A 13,506-nucleotide genomic window follows, 5' to 3' on the forward strand; every position below is an offset into this window, starting at 1 on the left:
TGACAACCTCATTGTCTTCAAAGTCTGGATAGAGTGGAAAATGTTCCCTATCCAATAGATATTTGCCAATTCACATCTTTGAGTTGATCAATTCCCGAATTTGAGGTGCATAACCACAGCTCCTCTTCTGATATGCTGCAGTCCTCTTAATGGTTTCAACTATAAGGCTCATGACTTTGAATTTCTGTGGCACATCAAATAAATGCAACATATTGATGGCATGCCCTCTGATCATGTTGTGGTCACCAGACTTGGGCAACAGAGTGTGCCTCAGAATCCAATTGATAGTAGGCAGCCCTGACAACAGAAAATGGACTGATCCAAAAGAGAAAGTCTCTAGGGCTTTGTCTGGGATCTCCTTGTACATGTGTGCCAAGGTATTGTGTCCCATTTTCTTCTTAGCATATACATCCAGATCATCATCATTTTCCCTTGGGGCATTTATCAGTTTTGTCCATTCTTCAACAGTGGATTGGTACCTTGTACCTTTAGACATCCAAACAATTCTTCCATCTGGGTAAAAATGTGTTGTGGAGTAGAATTGCATGATAAGTTCATCATTCCAGTTTGTGAGCTTTTGCCCAACAAATGCTGCAACTCCACAAGCAACAAAGCTGTCTTGCACTCCAGGATAGTGCTCTTCATTTCCCTTCATGTAGGTCCAGTCGACCCACCTCATATCACAAACTACGGGTGAGGGAGTTCCGGACTAGGGGGTGTCCGGATAGCCGAACTATCATCATTGGCCGGACTCCAAGACTATGAAGATACAAGATTGAAGACTTCGTCCCGTGTCCGGATGGTACTTTCCTTAGCGTGGAAGGCAAGCTTGGCGATACGGATATGTAGATCTCCTACCTTTATAACCGACTCTATGTAACCCTAGCCCTCTCCGGTGTCTATATAAACCGGATGGCCTTAGTCCATAGGACGAACAACAATCATACCATAGGCTAGCTTCTAGGGTTTAGCCTCCTTGATCTCGTGGTAGATCCACCCTTGTAACACACATCATCAATATTAATCAAGCAGGACGTAGGGTTTTACCTCCATCAAGAGGGCCCAAACCTGGGTAAAACATCGTGTCCCTCGTCTCCTGTTACCATCCGCCTAGACGCACAGTTCGGGACCCCCTACCCGAGATCCGCCGGTTTTGACACCGACATTGGTGCTTTCATTGAGAGTTCCTCTGTGTCGTCACCGATAGGCTCGATGGCTTGTTCGATCATCATCAACGATGCGGTCCAGGGTGAGACCTTCCTCCCCGGACAGATCTTCGTATTCGGTGGCTTTGCACTGCGGGCCAATTCGCTTGGCCAACTGGAGCAGATCGAAAGCTACGCCCCTGGCCGTCAGGTCAGATTTGGAAGTTTGAACTTCACGGCTGACATCCGCGGGGACTTGATCTTCGACGGATTCGAGCCACAGCCGAGCGTGCCGCACTGTCACGTCGGGCATGATTTAGCTCTGCCGCCGGACAGTACCCTAGAGGCCGCACTCGAGCCCGCTCCGATCCTCAATTCGGAGCCGGCCGCGCAGATCGAGGACGGATGGCTAGACATCGCCTCGGGTGCTGCAACCTCTACGGCGATAGAGCCGAACACTGACTTTGTCCCTCATAAAGCTCGTGACTCCAAGGTGCCGGACTCCTCGCCGGACTCCGAACCTCCCGCGCCCACCCTGATCGAATCCGATTGGGCGCCGATCATGGAGTTCACTGCAGCGGACGTCTTTCAACACTCACCTTTCGGCGACATCTTGAGTTCGCTAAAATATCTCTCATTATCAGGAGAGCCCTGGCCGGACTGCCGTCAGGACGGTTGGGATGCGGACGACGAAAAAATTCAAAGCCCACCCACCACCCACTTGGTAGCCGCTGTCGATGATTTAACCGACATGCTAGACTATGACTCCGAGGACATCGACGGTATGGACGATGATGCCGGAGACGACCAAGAACCAGCGCCCACTGGGCACTGGACAACCACCTCATCGTATGAAATATACATGGTGGATATCCCAAAAGATGGGAATGGCGAAGGAACAGAGGAGGATGACCCCTCCAAAAAGCAGCCCAAGCGCCGGCGTCAGCGGCGCCGCTCTAAATCCCGCCACAGCAAGAATGAAGACTCCGGCACCGGAGACAATAATACACCGGACAGTGCCAAAGACAACCCACTCCAGCAAGATGCAGCGCAGGAGGACGGAGACGCCAGCCCTCATGAGAGAGCGGCCGAAGAAGAGGTAGAGGACTACATGCCTCCCTCTGGAGACGAGGCAAGCCTCGATGACGATGAATTCGTCGTGCCTGAGGATCCCGTCGAACAAGAGCGTTTTAAACGCAGGCTTATGGCCACGGTGAACAGCCTCAAGAAAAAGCAGCAACAGCTTAGAGCTGATCAGGATCTGCTAGCCGATAGATGGACTAAAGTCCTCGCGGCCGAAGAGCATGAGCTCGAACGCCCCTCCAAAAGCTACCCTAAACGCAAGTTGCTCCCCTGATTAGAGGAGGAGGCTTACGAACCCGCATCACCAGGAGACAATACGGCTGACCGACCACCCCGTGGTCGCGATAGAGTGGCCTCTAGGCCCTTCACTAGACCCGTACCCCGGCATCGCTCGAAAAGCACACGGCCACAGGGGAACACTCCGGACTTGCAAGATATATTGGAGGATAAGGCAAGACAATCAAGATCGATCTATGGATCGCGTGGGCGTCCCACGATACGTGACGACAATCGTCACGCCGGACATAGTAAGTCCGGCCGGGCCGAACAAAATAGACCAAGCTCCCTTGAGCTCCATCGTGATATCGCCCAGTACAGAGGCGCCGCACACCCACTATGCTTCAAAGATGAAGTAATGGATCATCAAATCCCCGAAGGGTTTAAACCCGTCAATATTGAATCCTACGATGGCACAATAGACCCCGCAGTTTGGATTGAAGACTATCTCCTTCACATCCACATGGCCCGCGGTGACGATCTTCACGCCATCAAATACCTCCCCCTCAAGCTTAAAGGACCAACCCGGCATTGGCTCAACAGCTTGCCAGCAGAGTCAATTGGGAGTTGGGAGGACCTAGAAGCCGCATTCCTCGATAACTTCCAGGGCACTTATGTGCGACCACCATACGCTGACGACCTAAGCCACATAATTCAGCAGCCAGACGAATCGGCCAGGCAATTTTGGACACTGTTCTTAACCAAGAAAAACCAAATCGTCGACTGTCCGGATGCGGAGGCCCTCGCGGCCTTCAAGCATAACATCCGCGATGAGTGGCTTGCCCGGCACCTGGGACAGGAAAAGCCGAAATCCATGGCAGCCCTCACATCACTCATGACCCGCTTCTGCGTGGGTGAACACAGCTGGCTAGCACGTAGCAATAACCTCAGCAAAAATTCTGGCAGTCCGAACTTCAAGGACCGAAATGGCAGGCCGCGTCGCAACAAAAACAAACGCCGCATTAACGGCGATCATATTGAGGATACGGCAGTCAATGCCGGATTCCGAGGCTCTAAACCCGGTCAGCGGAAAAAGCCATTCAAAAGAACTACTCCGGGTCCGTCCAATTTGGACTGAATACTCGAACGCTTGTGCCAGATACACGGCACCCCCGAAAAGCTAGCTAACCACACCAACAGGGACTGTTGGGTATTCAAGCAGGCAGGCAAGTTAATTGCCGAAAACAGTGACAAGGGGCTACATAGCGATGATGAGGACGAGACCCAACCGCCGAACAATAGAGGACAGAATGGTTTCCCCCCACAGGTGCGGACGGTGAACATGATATACGCAACGCACATACCCAAAAGGGAGCGGAAGCGTGCACTCAGGGATGTCTACGCGATGGAGCAAGTTGCCCTAAAGTTCAATCCATGGTCCTCCTGCCCGATCACTTTTGACCGAAGGGACCACTCCACCAGCATCCGCCACAGCGGATTCACCGCACTGGTCTTAGACCCAATCGTCGATGGATTTCACCTAACCAGAGTCCTGATGGACGGCGGCAGCAGTCTGAACCTGCTTTACCAGGATACAGTGCGCAAAATGGGCATAGACCCCTCAAGGATTAAACCTACCAAAACGACCTTTAAAGGCGTCATACCAGGTGTAGAAGCCAATTGTACATGCTCAATTACACTGGAAGTGGTCTTCAGATCCCCGGATAACTTCCGAAGCGAGGAGTTAATCTTCGACATAGTCCCGTTTCGCAGCGGCTATCATGCCTTGCTCGGACGTACTGCGTTTGCAAAGTTCAACGCGGTGCCGCACTACGCATACCTCAAGCTCAAGATGCCAGGCCCTCGAGGAGTCATCACGGTCAACGGAAACACTGAACGTTCTCTCCGCACAGAGGAACATACAGCAGCTCTTGCGGCAGAAGTGCAATGCAGCCTCTTAAGGCAATTCTCGAGTCCGGCCTTTAAGCGGTCGGACACAGCTAAGCGCGCCCGGAGTAACTTACAACAAGACCACCTGGCACGTTCCGAGCACGCGTAGCAGTGCGGCCCCACCCCCAGCTCCTGCGAAACGTTAAAGTAGATCCTTCGCGTACACCATTACGCTCTGAAGATACCATGGGCATGGGGAGAGGGGCACGACCACGATAAACCCAGACCGTGGATCAACCGCACCAGGGGCTCTCAAGTGTGTCGTTCTTTTTTCTTTTCTTTTTACCTTTTATTTTTTACACACAGGACTCCGTTTGTCAGAGGCCCTGTCCGGCAGCAGATCTGCCGAACTCACGATGCAACAGCCAGGGAAGGATAAAGGCTACAACGAATATACAGGTGGTCTCCGTTACGAGCATTTTTATACATCAATCTGTAGCCTACCCCTGGAGGGGGACATGTTTAACAGTCCCATACCTTGCTTATCACACTATTTGTATCGTTCTGCATCCATAGCAGCACTTATTGAATAAAACAATGCAGCACCTTTTTGCTTACAATTGCATTTCCTTTTCATACATATGTTTATTCACGGCATATTGCATTCGTACACTTTGGTACGGCTAATACACATCAGGGGCTTATGTTCCCCGAATCATGGTGTGATGAGTCCGAACACTTTCACAAGTGCGGCACCCCGAACTTATAGCACTATATGCATCGGCTCCGAATCATGTCTTGGGTCAATAGTTGGGTTTGCCCGGCTCCCATGTTTTGGTACCTTACGTTCCGTTATATCGGCTAAGGTAGCACTGGGAGAACCACTGCGATTGCGCCCCAGTTGACCTGGGTTAACGCCTCAGTGGAGAAAGCTAAAACTGACCGTCATGATGAGGCGAGAGTCGGTCGCTGTTCGAGAGGTTTTTTGTGAGTCCTTAAAGACTTATGCCGCTTAGAGCGAGGAGCCGGATACTGTCCGGCCAAGGCGTGGATAGCGCCCCAAATTCGGCCTTCCGAAGACTAGGGGCTTCGCCGAAATTTAAAATTATAGAATTCTATGGCTAAGTGAGAGTGTTCAAGCATTATAAGTCCAGTTGCCTTGTTCGCTCTGTCGAGCGCCTCCCTAGATGGACCCAAAAATGGGAACAAGAGCGCTCAAGTTTATCCCGAACACCCCAGCACTCGTGGCATGGGGGCTGAAGCCGACGACTTGTCATCTCTCAGATTTGATAAACAACCACACAGAAGGTAATATTTTAAATTAACAAGCGTTGCTTAGTGCATATGAACCAAGTTTTCAGCGCACAAGATAACAAAATGCGAGTCTACTCAAATATTACATCTTTGGAGCACTCACCCGCAATAGTGGGGGCGCCCTTCAGCACACTCTTATAATACATCTCGGGCGTGCGATGCTCCTTGCCCTCTGGTGGGGGGGTCCGTCACAAGCTTCTGGGCATCCATCTTGCCCCAATGCACCTTTGCGCGGGCAAGGGCCCCACGGGCACCCTCAATACAGGCGGAGTGCTTGATAACTTCAACCCATGGGCACGCATCCACCAGCCGCCGCACCAGGCCGAAGTAGCTCCCAGGCATAGCCTCCTTAGGCCACAGCCGAACTATGAGGCCCTTCATGGCCTGTTCAGCCGCCTTGTGGAGCTCGACCAGCTGCTTTAGCTGGTCGCTAAGGGGCACCGGATGTCCGACCTCAGCATACTGAGACCAGAAGACCTTCTCCATCGAGCTCCCCTCCTCGGCCCGGTAGAATGCGGCAGCATCGGACACGCTACGAGGAAGATCCGCGAACGCTCCTGGAGAGCTTCGAATTCGGGTAAGCGACAGGTAATTAACACTCACATGCTTACTTTGCATGAAAAATGTCTTACCCGCTGCTATTTTCTTTACCGCCTCGATCTCCTGGAGGGCCTTGTAGGCTTCGGCCTTAGCGGCTTTGGCACTCTCAAGAGCCGTTGCAAGCTCAGACTCTCGAGTCTTCGAGTCACGCTCCAGGCTCTCATGTTTCTTCACGAGATCCTGGAGCTCTTGTTGTACCTCCGCCACCCGCGCCTCCTGTTTCTCTCGCTCGGTGCGCTCCGCAGCCGCATTGCGTTCGGCCGCGGCCACCGCCTCTTTTAGGGTCGCCACCTCGTTAGTGGCCCCTGCAATACCCAAGTTATCCTTGTCATTTTTCTTGCAACCAAATTCTTTTCTGTAAGGTACAATTTTCATAAGGTATTACTCACCTTCTTTTTCCTCGAGCTGTTTTTGGCATGGCCGAGCTCGTTCTCGGACCGCTCGAGGTTTTATTTCAAAGTTTTGACCTCCGCAGTCAGTGCGGCGGAGGTCAGCAGCACAGCCTGCAATCCCATATTGACATATTTTCATGATTCCTGCGTTTATCTTTCTAAAGATCCTCAGTCCGGCTTTTCTTTCCGAACACTGAACCGAGCATCAGGGGCTACTGTCTATGCGGTACCATTTTACATATATTGAAATTCTTACCTCAAAGCCTGTTAGAAGGCTACTGCAGGCTTCGGTCAGCCCGCTCTTGGCGAGCTGAACCTTCTGAATCACCGCACTCATAACAGTGCGGTGTTCCTCTTTGATGGAGGCGCCGTTGAGCGCCTCCAGCAAATTATCCGGCACCTCCAGTTGGACGAAGGCAGCCGGCGTCGCGGTCTTGCCCTTCTTATGAAGGGGTCGCCCGCCGGACTCCGGAGCCACTATGGGTTCCGGGGCTGAGTCCGGTGCAAAGTCCGGGAGGTTGTCCGGCGACACCTCTAGGGCCCTCTCCTCCTGGTGGGTCCCTTCCTGGGATCCCACCTCGGCATCATCCGCATCACGGGGGGTGGAGGCAGTCGGAAGAGAATCCATATCCGACGCCCCTAAGGACCCGCTCGACGAAGTGGGGAGATCATCCTTAGGTGGACTGCAGGGTTGTATGCGGCATTAGAAAGACATAATGTGGCGGAAAACGAAAACCTTGAAGTTATTCGGGAGTCCGGATACTTACGATCTCGCCAGAGGCTTGGCCCTTGGAGGTCAGTCCTCGTCGTCGTCACTGGTGTTGGCGAAATAGTCCGGGGGAAGAGTTTTTCCCTTCTTGGACCCTTCAGCCTCCCTTGTTGTGGAGGCCTTCCTTTTCTTCCCTCCCCCCGCTGGGGGAGAGGCTTTCTTCTTCTCCTCCTCGCCCTGGTGGGAGGAGTCGGCCTCGGATTCATCATCCGATAGCACCTGAAAACGGGAACTCTTCCGAGTCCCCGTGGCCTTCTTCTTGGCCTTCTTCTCCGGCACCACGTGGGGTGCCGGAGCCAGCAGCCCCGTTAGGCGGGCGTCAGCTGGGTCCTCTGGCAATGGGGCCGGACAGATAGCGTGTGCGGCCTTCTTCAGCCAGTCCTGTCAAAGGAAAGGGAGTTTAGATCCCGCATAGAGTCAAACTATGGAAAACAAGCGTCCCTTAAAGGACAGAATAACTTACTTCATCAGCTGGACGCTCCAAGCTGAATCCGCGATCTTCGGTAGCGGATGCGGGAGCCTCGGCGCCCTTGAACAACACCTTCCAGACCTCTTCGTACGTAGTGTCGAAGAGCCCATTCAAAGTCTGGTGCTGCGCCGGATCGAACTCCCACATATTGAAGCCCCGTCGTTGGCACGGGAGAATCTGGTGGATGAGCATGACCTAGACTACGTTGACAAGCTTGAGCTTCTTGTCCACCAGCTTTTGTACGCAGGCTTGGAGTCCGGTCAGCTCCTCCGAATCGCCCCAAATCCAGCCGCTCTCTTTCCAGGAGGTAAGCTGTGTGGGGATGCCGGATCTGAATTCGGGGGCCGCTGCCCATTCGGGGTCACGCGGCTCGGTGATGTAGAACCACCCCGATTGCCACCCCTTGATGGTTTCCACAAAAGTGCCCTCCAGCCACGTAACGTGGGACATCCTGCCCACCATGGCGCCTCCGCACTCCGCTTGGCTGCCCTTCACAACCTTCGGCTTGACACTGAAGGTCTTGAGCCACAAGCCGAAGTGGGGCTGGATGCAGAGGAAGGCCTCACACACGACGATAAACGCCGAGATGTTGAGGGTGAAATTCGGGGCCAGATCGTGGAAATCCAGGCCGTAGTAGAACATGAGTCCCCGGACAAAGGGATGGACCGGGAAGCCCAGTCCGCGGAGGAAATGGGGAAGGAATACTACCCTCTCATGGGGCTTGGGGGTAGGGATGAGCTCTCCCTCGATGGGGAGCCGGTGCGTGATGTCGCTGGACAAGTATCCGGCATTGCGCAGCTTCTGGATCTGCCCCTCCGTGACGGAGGAGGCCATCCACTTGCCTCCTGCTCCGGACATAGTTGGAGAAGGTTGAGGTGAGATGTGCGGGCTTGGGCGCTGGAGCTCGGGTTCGCAGAGATGGATAAGCCAAGGAGGAAGAAGGCGCAGGTAAAAGGGTTGGATCTTTATCCCCTTATATGGGCGGACGGAAACATGCGTCCCCACCGGCCTGATAAAACTCGCTTATCCCCCAAGCGCCGCAATCAATGGCGTAGTTGGGTTACCCATGTCCATATTGATGGGAATCCTGGATTAAGGGGAGCACGATCTCTGCTTCAACAAGACGTGCCAAGGAAACCGCCTCGCTAAATGCGCTGAGGTGGAACAATAAAAACAATTCGAGTAAAGGCTTGGAAGTGGTGTGACGTCACGCCACAGAATACGTCAGCAGATTGATCTTGTGTAATATTATTCTCTCTACGGTGGTATGTGGAATTTATTTTTGCAGAGCCGGACACTATCCTGGTGTTCACGATCTTCTATAAATTATTCGGAGGAGGAACCCGCCTTGCAATGCTGAAGACAATATGCGCGCCGGACTCGTCGTCATTGAAGCCTGGTTTAGGGGCTACTGAGGGAGTTCCGGACTAGGGGGTGTCCGGATAGCCGAACTATCATCATCGGGCGGACTCCAAGACTATGAAGATACAAGATTGAAGACTTCGTCCCGTGTCCGGATGGGACTTTCCTTGGCGTGGAAGGCAAGCTTGGCGATACGGATATGTAGATCTCCTACCTTTGTAACCGACTCTGTGTAACCCTAGCCCTCTCCGGTGTCTATATAAACCGGATGGCCTTAGTCCATAGGACGAACAACAATCATACCATAGGCTAGCTTCTAGGGTTTAGCCTCCTTGATCTCGTGGTAGATCCACTCTTGTAACACACATCATCAATATTAATCAAGCAGGACGTAGGGTTTTACCTCCATCAAGAGGGCCCGAACTTGGGTAAAACATCATGTCCCTCGTCTCCTGTTACCATCCGCCTAGACGCACAGTTCAGGACCCCCTACCCGAGATCCGCCGGTTTTGACACCGACAACGGGCTTCTTGTCCAATAAGATTGTCTCATAGAAGTCCTGATGTTCCTTTGCATGGAACCTGTAATCAACAACAGTTCTTCTCCTTGTGGCATATGGATCTGCCATCCTCCATAGCCTCAATCCTGAGTCTTTTCTGATGTTCATGTCCTCAGCCACAGGATGGGCATCATTGTGATCTGGTATCTTAGGCTTGAGCTTCCTTAGAACATGTCCTTCTTCATCTTCCTCCTCAGCAACCTCAGGCACTGGGGCCTTGTTCTTCTCAGCAACTGGAATACTCCTGGTATTCCTCTTTGGTGCAGACTTGGCCTTGGGGGCGGCTTTGGGTGCTTCCTTGGGCTTAGATGTTGCAGCCCCTGATTTAATAGCATCACCCATAAGCTTTTGGTGCCTTTCATGCTTGTGCAGTAAGCTCTTCCTCTTCCATCATGGAAGGTTGCCCAACAACTCTGGCCATGGTCTTCTTGACCCTTTCCTTCCTCTTCTTGCCTTCAACAGCTGGCTCTTTGGGATCAGGCTTTTCAGGCAGTTGAGTTGATGCTCTGGCCTTGGACATTGGTTGTCTTCCTGCAGGCCTTTTAATCTTCATGCCTGGCTTTATATCCTTTGCTGAGCCATATTCCTTCTTGAGCACCACTTTCTTGGAAGTAGCCTCATCTTATTCAGCTTTGTAGTCCTCATCTTCTGAGTCTGAGGTTCTCTTTCTCCTTTGCCTGGTAGCAGCCTTAGGCAGGTTGCTAGGAGTGCTTCTGCTCCCTTCATCTGAAGTGCTGGAGGGACTAGTGCCCTCACTCATGTGAATCTGCTCTGCTGACCTGTTCTGACTGTCACTCTGGTCTGACATGCTGCAAAAGCTGACTGCTGACCCTTTGAAGAGTTATAGATGAGATAGAGTGGATGAGCATCACAAAATGCAGAGATTTTTCTAAAGATTGATCCAAAAATTCAGTTTTAGTTTTCCACAGAAAGCATTTCGGATAAACCAATTTTCAAACTCGGTGATACCGAAGCAGTTTTTGGAACCTAAACTGATGAACTCGGTTGGACCGAGTCATAGTTCGGTGGCACCGAGACTGCTAGGGTTTCACAGAATCCTAAAATCGGTCGCACCGATTAGTAATTCTCGGCCAGACCGAGCGTCACTAGTGCAATGGCATATGCCAAATCGGTGAGACCAATTTTTTCAACTCGGTGGGTCCGAGATGGTTTCGGCGGAAACCTAACCATAAAATTTGAATCTAATCTATTCTACGGACCACTTTGGCTGGATATGATTGTTTCAATCGTGGCAAGAATCAATAAGAGTACAATGTGCTAGGAATCAGATGTGGATAGCACAAAGATCAAGTCCATGCCCTAGTGCGGCGATGAACTCGCTACGGCGGCAATGGTGGGGTTGAATTCCGTTGACGGCGGCGGAGACCAGCGACAGGAGGCGGCTGGCGATGAGGAGACGATCCGGAGACCTTCGATGGCAGAACGAGCTATTGCACGGGCGAAGGGGTTCGACGAAATTTCCAAAAAAAAATCCCGTGTCTATATATAGCCCGACCCTGTCGGTGTGACCGAGTGGAACAACTCGGTGGCACCGAGATGCATAACTATGTTCAGTTACAGCAACTCGGTGTGACCGAAAAGTTCAAATCGGTTGCACCGAGATTGAAAACTCAAATCAACTTAATGATCTCGGTAGGACCGAAATGGAGGAATCGGTCAGACCGAGAATCACAAAGAGGTTTTGGAAGTTTAAGTCTATGACGAATCGGGGACTCCGAGTGCTCCTCACACAGAGTGGTTCGAATCTGACTTGATCAAATTTTGTGATGTAGCATGAATAGAGTTTGAGACGAGAAAAAGCATAGATAGCTAGAGAGAGTTCTTAGGCGTTCTTGTCCATCCACTTGGCCAAAAGAAGAATGAACCAAACAATCAAAACAACAAGTGGATGTCCTTGAATGAGTAAAATATGCACCAACATGCTCACACAATAAAATGGCAAATGAAATATGTGGCAAAGCATGCACAACCAATTCTAGCATCTATCAAACAATTGGCGATGACTAAGTCATCTATATATGAGTATATTGACTTAGGAGTCAAATTAGAACATTTGATCATAGGTCATACTCATCGTTTAAGCTCAAGTGGGGTTACCACTTTTACATAACGCATTTATGTGTTCACACCATTAGAGTTGCTTTGACTCAATTTTTGAGTTAAGCTCCCCCTAGATGTGAGATCCCCCCTTTTAGAGGGATGAACTAACCTTGGGTTTTGTCGATGATTACTTCATGTAGGTGTTGAAGATGTGGATGCTCAATGTTGAAGTAGATCATTTGGAGCTTTCCTTTGGAGTGAGTTGCTCTTTCAACTTGCCTACATGGGTTAGTCCCACAAGGAACAAACAAGAATATCTATAGACATAGAGTGATGCACACACAAGATGATGTCCATGAAACCATTAGGTTACCTTGTCCCTTGCCTTACCAACATGAGGGTTTATGACTCCTTGAACTAGTGCAAGATGTGGAAGTTGATTGCACTTTTCCTTGCCATAAAGATATGAGTGAAGAATGTTGGCGGAGTCACCCTCAAGAACTCTCTAGTTCTTCTTCTTCGGGATCCACATCATCTTGATGGGAATCCTTGGAGTTGTAGTTGTACTTGATGAAGTAGGACTTGACATAGTCTTGGGAATCCACTTGACCGAGACTTTAGGTGCTTCTTCAAATGCATCAATCTCTTCTTGAAGCTTATCCTTGCCGTTGTTCTTGTGGTCTTGTGGAGGAAGATCATCTTGATCTTGTGTTCCCTTGAAGGAAGTAGGATCATACTTCTCTTGTTGAGGAACAAACTTCGTCTTGGGGTATTGATCTTCTTCCCACTCAACTCCATTGGCATTGAACTTTCGTTCAAAACCAACACCTTGATTCTTCCGGTGTCTTCCTTGCTTGCATACAGTTTCCTCAAATTGCTTACTCCCTGCAAGGCTCTTGTAAACACCTTTCTCTATAATTCCCTTCAATAAGCTATTTTCTTGCTCAAGTGTAACTTGGCTAAGAGAATCATTAGTGGAATCAAGAGAACTACTAGAAGCAACAATATTGGATTTAACATTATTATTGTTACTACTAGAGGAAGTATCTTTCATGTACTTGTTACCAGACTTGACTTGAGGCATGTAAGTAGATAAGAGTAAACGCTTGGCAATGTAAGAAGAACTTTTCTTACGGAGATCATCATTGATTGCCTTTAAGAACTCATGCTCTTGCTCAAGATTGAGCTTTTCAAAGCGTAACTTCTCATGAGCCCTTAAAAGTTCTTGATGATCTTCGAATATAGTTTCATGAGCCAACTTTAGAGTGTTTAGTTCTTTAGTTAGAAACTCAATTTTCTCCTTATCATTGTCATTCGTTTGATTAGCATGATTAATTGACGTTTCATCATAGTATTCATCACTAGAGTTGTCAACAAGTAAATCATCATCCACAAGCAAGTCATCTTCATCACTATTGAAATCAACATACTCAGGATGTGTTACCTTTGGACCTTTGGCAATGAAGCATCTTCCAATTCCTTCATTTGGTGAATAAAATATGTCGTAGGAGTTGGTTGACACAAGTGCTAGACCAGCAACACCTTCATCTTGAGTATGTTCAGAGTCGGAGTGATAGCTTCTCTCGGAGTGATTGTCGGAGTCGGAGCCGGATACCCATTCACCAACATGAGCTTGATGTCTTCGT

Source organism: Triticum dicoccoides, chromosome 7B (genome assembly GCF_002162155.2).
Source record: "Triticum dicoccoides isolate Atlit2015 ecotype Zavitan chromosome 7B, WEW_v2.0, whole genome shotgun sequence".
NCBI classification, from domain to species: domain Eukaryota; kingdom Viridiplantae; phylum Streptophyta; class Magnoliopsida; order Poales; family Poaceae; genus Triticum; species Triticum dicoccoides.